The sequence below is a fragment of the Arachis duranensis genome, chromosome 2, assembly GCF_000817695.3.
Source record: "Arachis duranensis cultivar V14167 chromosome 2, aradu.V14167.gnm2.J7QH, whole genome shotgun sequence".
Classification (NCBI taxonomy): domain Eukaryota; kingdom Viridiplantae; phylum Streptophyta; class Magnoliopsida; order Fabales; family Fabaceae; genus Arachis; species Arachis duranensis.
The window spans coordinates 36,157,627-36,166,415 of record NC_029773.3 but is presented as its reverse complement, the minus strand read 5'-3'; positions in this window follow the sequence as shown (position 1 = coordinate 36,166,415).

The window sequence follows — 8,789 nt, the reverse complement described above, 5'->3', positions numbered from 1 at the left end:
GGGACTCCTGGATCAGTACAAGCATAAGCCACCATAACAGGGAGCTCATCAAATGTCCAACTTAAGGACTTTAACTAAAAGTGCTAAGTGGGAGACAACCCACCATGGTATGATCGTTCCCTTTTCAGTTTTAATCTTAGTCTGTTTTTGAGTTTTAATTGAACCTAGAATCATGCATAACATTCATATTAGCATTGCATTCTGCATACTGCAAAAAAAAAAATACGAACGCGACGCGTAAGCGTTGCTGACGCATCCGCGTGCATTAGGAACAAAAGAGATTTACAGAGAGTCGTGCGAAAGCGCGGCTGGTGGCGTGCCTTTGGCACAAATTGATCCACGCGACCGCGTCGCTGACGCGTCCGCGTCATGTGGGAAAAATGCCTCCCACGCGTCCGCGTCACCGACGCGAACGCGTGGCTTTGTATAATCGACGTCAAGAGGTGTATGGCAGAAAGTTGCACGACCGCGAGGCTGCCCTTGCGCTAATAGCACAAATCACTCCATGCGAACGTGTGACCCACGCGTCCGCATCACTTCCTAGAAGCGCTATCTGCGTGAACACGTGACCCACGCGCTCGCGTCACCTGCGCCGCACAACTTATCCCAATCAGCGCCAATTATCTTTTCTTTTCTTTTCTAATCCTAATTTCTTCTATCTTTTCTTCTTTCTTCTTCCTTTTCTTACTTTCTTCTTCTTCATATCTTTAACTTCTCATCACTCTTCACTTCCATTCTATTTCATTTAATTTATTTGTATACTTTCATTCATTGTATTATTTTCATTGGTGTTGAAAATTTATTTGGGTCATTATTTTACTTGTGGATTGTTAAGAAATTGTTTGACAATTATATATTATTTTTTTTAAGGTTGCTTGCATGTTCAATTTAATACTTTTTTATATCTGAGTTTTGGCATTCTAGGATTGCCTCTGGAATTCCCAGGACCTTATATCTTATGTATGTGGCACCTTTACCATGCTGAGAACCCCTAGTTCTCATTCCATACGATATTGTTATTTTTCAAATGCAGGTCGAGAGACACCTCGCTAGGCGTCTGGAGTTCTGCAATGAAGTGGACTTTATTGGGACTTTGTTTTCATGTATAGTTTGTTTATATATATGTACCTAACTCTCCAAACAACTTGTTTTATTTTGTTCCTCTTAGAGGATTATGGAGAACTAGGGTTTTATGCTTGTATTTTGGACTTCGGGTTATGTATATATGCATGTAAATATTCTCTGGCCAGCCTTAGCTTCGCAGGCTGATTTAGGAGCTTGTTATACTGTACTTTTGGCCATCTATTCCTACTTTCTGTTTACTTATGCTTAATAACCATAGCTTTCTTTGTACGCAAGTAATCCTTATTCCTAAGCGTTGTGTTTTTTATTTCACGATTTTTGTTTTACCTATTTTTCAAGGCTCCTCGTATATTATATTCTTTCTACTATTATATGTATATATTTTATTTTAGAGGTCATAATACCACATCAACTCTGTTTTACGACTTAAGCATAAAGTTCGGTCTGGTAGGATGTTACAACTAGCAGCCTATTATACTTATTTTTTCTATAGGTAGAATCAAAGGCTAGAACATCACCAAAATATTGGTAGTCAAATCGACTTAAGTCATCCACCTAAAATAAATGCTCCAATTTATCATCATTTGTTAAACTGCGTCTCACAATCATCATAGGTTCATCCTCTGCTTTTCCACATAAATAATTAAGAGTTGCATTTACATCTCCTTCAATGATCTTTGAATGTAGATTTCTCTCAATATAGTTATCCAAATTTTTTTTGTAAAACCAGCAAATTCATAACCACCAGCTTGTCCAGCAATAAGACCCATGATCTTTGAAGGTGAGAGGTCATGTCTATGCATGCTATCCACTTGCACTTTGCCTCATCTGTCATTGTACGATGATTTGAAATTTGGTGAACTAATTTAAGCTGTATCAAAGAATGGTTATGATCCTCCACAATCTTTCTCACTTTCCACATTAAACCACTCTTGTCAAGATAAATTGACAACATTGCATTACAATTTATTCTGGTCTCAGGCTTCTGCTTTCTTGTCTTACTAGTAGTTGCGTAGCATTTATTCTCTCACACATGCTCTGTTGCACAAGAATTTACATCAACCATAACTGCTAGTTCTATCACGAGCCACATCCCCCTTTCGAACTCCAAACCCCACACACTTGGCATACCTTACATAACATTTGTACGCTTCTTCATAACTTATAAATTGTTGATTCAAAAAATCATTTGCACTCAAAATAGCTGCCTCTTTACCATTAGTAATTTTACCATTGCCCTTTCATTTTCCTCCTCCTCTATATAACATTCATCCTATTCAAAATGTGTCATACTCTCAATATTTTTTTCTTACTCTACATTAGTATTAAAATAAAATAACTTATAAAATTGACGAATTATAATAATGTAATCTCATAGTTTATTTTCTATTGTTCACCTATCTTATTAGTGACATATAAATTTTTTAACAAATAGACTAGAAAATAAATGAGAAAATATATAAAATTTAATTCTAAACATCTTTTTAATCATATCCTTTAATAATATTATATAGGCCAAAGTTTTTTCATGATCAATGTTAATGTTTAAATTACTTTTAATAAGTTGTTAATAATTTAAAACACGTTTCTATAAATTTAATACTTTGCTTCACATGCATCTTCTCAAGAAAAAATATACACAAGTTAAACCTGCACTAAGATAAAAATTTAAATAGCAAAATACTCTTTTATTCTTTACAAATATTACTATGGAAAAATTAGAAAATACTCAGACCTAGTACTATACCATAGTCACTACAACAAAATAGTATTTTCGCGACATTTTTTTTAATGCTTAATGACGGTTTTAACTGTCACTAAATGGTTTTGCGACGATTAAAAAAAGCATCGTAGATTTGAGCGTCACCAGCTGACATAGTGACAGTTTTGGACCACCGTTGGTAAGGAGTGTCGCTAAATTGTTTGTGACGGTTTTAAAGTATAAAACCATCACTAATTTGTAACAATTGTAAAGGTGTTTTTTATACAGTATTTTGCGACGTTTTGAAACTGTCGTTAAATTACTAAATTTTGTGACAGTTTTTTCTTATATTTTATGACTATTTGAAACCGTCACTAAGTTACTAGTTCTTATGATTGTTTTTAGACATATTTAGTAACTATTTAAAGTGTCATAATATTTTTAGTGACAGTTTTTCGATTTAAAATTGTCACCAAATTACTTATTTCTGTGACAATTTTTTTCTGTATTTAGTGACTGTTTTAAACTGTCATAATCTCTCCAATATCAAAGCTTTCTTTTATTAAATATTGCAAGAAATATTTCTATTTTAGATAATAATTTATATATGTCTACCAACAAAATAATAAATGGCGTTATATTTCAATAAATTTAAACTCAATCCCACAAGTTTTACAAAAATAGCAATAATGTATTTCAAAAGTTGAATTCGACAAATTTTACATAGTCATAATCTATAAAATGTAAATTCAAAAAATCCGAAATTAATCTAAACATGTAAAGCTAACAATTGTACTTGTGACTTAATCCTCAACTTTTCTCTGCAAATTCGCTTCACCTTCAACTTCAGCAATTGTTTCACAAGCAACTCTTTAACACAAGAAACTCTCTCTTGTCCTCTTCAACAATTTTTTGTGATTCCCCTGAAGACCCAAATAAGACAAATCATGCATTAATGAACAATATTCAGGTGATAGATATTTATCATCATTATTAATTAGAACAATAATTGAAAATAAAGTCTGAGCTATCTTTCAACTTGTTCTGCCCTGATGTGCATTGTTTCGGCTCACTTGCCGGTTCATTTTGACAAAGCAAGTTCATAATCACGCAGCATGAAAGCGTAATCACCCAAAACTCTAATCTGTGAGACAATAGAGCTATAATTATACCTTCAGCAATGAAAACAAAAGCCTTATTAGAAAAATGCATGACGTCAGGTGAAACATAGATAGCATACGTCTATATTCTATTACAAAGATAATTATATTTTCTTATACATATATACACATAAAGACATGTATAACATTACAGTTTTTAAAAATAAATAAAAAAGATAAGTGTTAAAAAATAACATGTATAACATTACAGTTAGTAATTGGTGCTGGTGGCAAAAGCAATTTACCTCATTAATATCATAAATTTTAAGAAAGCAACCAAGACCTTGACTAAGTGATGTATTAGACATTTGTTACAAATTTCAACAGACAATCAGGTGGTGGTTGTACTGGCGCTGGATGTGTCGGAGGTTCTTCCTCTTTCACAGGCTCAGAAGGTGGAGCTGCAGGGGGTGTAGGTGGACTTTCCTCCTGCGTTTTCGGTGCCTTTTTGTATTCGATAGCCAAAACTTCTTTTGGAGACGCAGTTTTATCATTAGCCTACGTTTAATAAACATGGAAACCTGGTTGGTCAAATATATTTATATAATCCCACCTCACTTGGGTTTCTATCAACCATCCCTGCTCAACTTTAATAAACTTCTCTACACATCCCATATCAAGATTACGGCATATTTCATAAAACTCTGATAGTCTCTCAGCCTGAATTCATATAAAGAATGTTAAAATATGAATATGACTGTCATGATATACAATTTTAAGTGGGAAAATAAAGAAGAAAAGTTATCCATAAGTCTAAGAGATACCTGCTGTCCAACCCTCCGATATATATCAAGTGCTTTCACAGCATCACTGCGCTGCATCTCAAAGAACTGCTAGAATAGTCTATTAAATACATAGGTAGTTAAACATCGAGCTCCTAATCCAATGAAGAAAATAACATACCTTATCAAGCATATTGACTGTGCCATCACTAATAGCTTGATAAATTTTCATGCTTTTCGAAGCCACCTATTAGCAGTATAAAATATATTCAAAAAAATGTGAAAAGAAAAACTATTGATGAATGCAGTATGATTAGAAAGTTGATCTACCATTGAGAATGCTAACTGAATGACAAAGTTATTCACCGCTGCTCCTTGTGGCTGCACAACACAGAAGTCAAAACAAGTCATACCATTATAATGCTACCAACATTGGAAACTTCTGTTAATTCAAATCAAATCCACTAGTTGTGACATGTTTGGGTTGAAACCCCATCTAACGTATATTCGGTAAGTTCAAGGAAGCTATCAGATGCAAATATCTGCACAGGGATCAATATTAATCACTTGAGGCAATGTTAGCAAACGCCAAAAATTAATCACATTAAAGAAATCCGTTAAATATATTCATGCATGTAGAACTATATAATACTAACCAATTCAAGCTAAGATAATAAAATATTACAAATACAATGCCAGCTACAATGTCATAAAAAATAGAAGAAAAGACAATGTATGAAGAGTTTGATTAACATAACAATTGAACATGTATATCTGATATGTTTTCTGATCTCATAAAGGATGTAGAAGAATTAAGACTTCCATGATAATGTAGCTTAAACTTTATTTGTTAAGACAATCTTATTAGAGAAGAACATAAGCAAGTGTTAATATAAAACTTCATCTTACAATTGGGCAATCTGGAAGTCTAGGATCAGTTAAATACTATTGAGAAAAGAGCTAAATTTCGAGAGAAATTTAAAGAAAATAAGTACCCCTTTAAAAAAACTCGTGCAGATTTTCTTGAAGCCTTGCTCCTCTCCTCATAAGAACTCAAGCGTGATACATCAATTTCAGGATTCTTGGGAGGAGTTTGTTTGCTAAAATTACTTGTATTTCCAGCTTCAACAGACTTTGGCAAAACAAATTCAAAATCAAATTTCTCTTTCTCTTCATGCTTGGTAGCATTTTCTTCAATCATAGGCTTACTAGAGGATTTTGGATCCTTCACAGTTTGGACAACCTCAGTGATGGAACCTAAAGCTCTCTCCTTCTGACGAGCTAATAAATGAAATTAGATTATTACACATAAACTCAAAATCGGGCCCTTCATTCATGTCTGTATCGGGCCCCCTGAAGAAATCGACTGAAACCAGATAATTGCTGGTTTGATTAAAAAGATAACAATATTTTCTAGCTCAATACCTACTAAGAACCACTCTCGCAACTTATCCCCAACCCTCAACTGAAAATCACTAGAAAAGTTTTTCATTCATCGTTTAGTAAACTGGTGTTGGTTGAGATCCCAAACTAAAGATGCAAGTAGACTCCAACTGCATATATATAGAAGCATCTTATCAAAGTGCTAGATTTAGAGAGCCAAATCACTCTCATTCTTTTGTCACATTTTCGTTTTCTCAACCTTAAAAATTAAAATTCAACCTTTCTTGTCTTCAACTTCTATTTTTAAGTCAACTCTACCCTCAATCTTTTAATATTGGATTCAGACCTGTCTATTAAAATCACCTCTATGGAACAGTCATATTTTGGATGGTAAACACTCAACCAGTACATTCTCTTTTTGCTGACCAGATATAGGAGGCAAGAAACAAGTCCAATATATATGATAACTTTGAATTCTATCATAGTTGATTTTATCCAAGGACAGCTAACATATAAAGTGTTCAGTTTTTAGTCATCTACTTGCTTCATGTTCACTGCGTGCTTCACCGTGTTGAGTAATGATTGCATCAATTTCATCAAGAAATATGGTTGATGGGGCATGGTGCCTTGCAAGCTCAAGTAACACCTTTATCAACTTCTCGGAATCACCTGCAATCTAGAATAGATTTTGTAAATGTGCAGGTTGCCCACTATATTATAAACTAAACATAGATGAACAAGGAGCACTTTGAAAGCTCTTTCTCTTCCTTACAAGATAAAGGCAATTTAATCCAAACAAAGGAGGAATCTAGGCATTCAAATGAAGTAATGTCATCTAAAATACAAGAATAATTCTAGATCCTCCTAAGGAATTCTCCTAACAGTCCTCATAATTGCCAAACAAGGAAAAATATTTGAATGCTTTGAAAATGTATTTAGTAACTTCTAAAAAGTAAGTACTTTGGACAAAAACAGGGGAAAAGAGTTATGAGTAACATGCTTCGCCATTTGCTGACAATAGATGATGCTGAAATATTAAAAAAATGTAGTCTAGCACTCTTGCAACAACCTTTGCAGCATCATTCAAATTAAAGTTATATAACTTTCAATAGTTTAAATAAAACATGGATATCCAGAAAAAGCTGTATTTTTATGTCGAAAGAATTTGGTTTAGTTTGAGAGTAAGATTTTATTTTACTGAAAAATAACAATCTCTTGCAATTTTAGTAGACACTGAGGATGAAATCCCTATACAATTTAGGAAAAATATTAATACAAACTTTTCTGTCCCTGGTGGGCCAAAAAGGAGAATGCCTTTCCATGGATCTTTTAAAAATGAAGGTTGATTTTGCACAACCCAAAAACAACTAAACTTCTACATGCAAGTGGCACAAATTTTTTGTACTTGACCCCAAAATCTTAGAGGGAACCTAGTCCACCAGAGTCCCTTTTCCCAATTACTTTCTCAAGGGTATCATATGGTGCACCGGCAACTGCCAATAACTGACAGCTATATTAGTTTAAATTGCACTCCAAGAACAAATTCAATAGAGCACTCTATAAGACTATGAATAAGTCAAGGAAAGATGAAAAATGTTACCTCATCCCCAGGCCTTAGGAGAGCAAATAAAGCACATGTGATAGCATGAGTACCTGAGAAGAATTGTTCATATGAAAACAGTGTAACTTCAAAATTGTTAAAAAGTACAAAGTAAGAACTAATTGTATTTCATCGAACCAATTTGCGTCATTCAAGAAGAGTACTAACCAACTCATGATGTCATCAAGGCACAAAAATATCAAAGAAATCAAGAGAAGAAATAATAAAGAGAGAATTCAAAGAAATCTAATTGAAGCATTTCATCGAACATGCTGAGTGCGGAAAAAAGAAATAAGAGAATTCAAAGAAAATAGAAAATATGAACATGAGGATATAATCATTACGATAAATTGTAACAAAATAGAGCACCAAGATCAAACAATTGCAACAACTTCAGCACAACAAACATTAAGCAAGAACAAAGAAATTGCAGGGGTAAAAATTATAGTAGAAGAACAATGAAATACTCACAATTAGTGTTTAGTATTGAGCTTGGAAGAGAAGAAAAAGTCGCTGGATGAGGAATTAGGGTTCGCACTCAAGGGGAAGAGAAAGGACGACGCGGAGGACAGCGAACAGTGAACGGCGAACGCGAACCGCGACAATGAACAGTGAACAGTGAATGGTGAGCAACGAACGGTAAACAGCGAATGGTGAACGTCCAACGCGAATCACTGATGAGCGGATAATTTGTATGCTTTTTGGCATTGTTTTTAGTATGTTTTTAGTATGATCTAGTTAGTTTTTAGTATATTTTTATTAGTTTTTAGTTAAAATTCACTTTTCTGGACTTTACTATGAGTTTGTGTGTTTTTCTGTGATTTCAGGTATTTTCTGGCTGAAATTGAGGGACCTGAGCAAAAATCTGATTCAGAGACTAAAAAGGACTGCAGATGCTGTTGGATTCTGACCTCCCTGCACTCGAAGCGGATTTTCTGGAGCTACAGAAGCCCAATTGGCGTGCTCTCAATGGCGTTGGAAAGTAGACATCCTGGGCTTTCCAGCAATATATGATAGTTCATACTTTGCCCAAGATTTGATGGCCCAAACCGGCATTCAAAGTCACCCTCAGAAATCCCAGCGTTAAACGCTGGAACTGGCACCAAAACGGGAGTTAAACGCCCAAACTGGCATAAAAG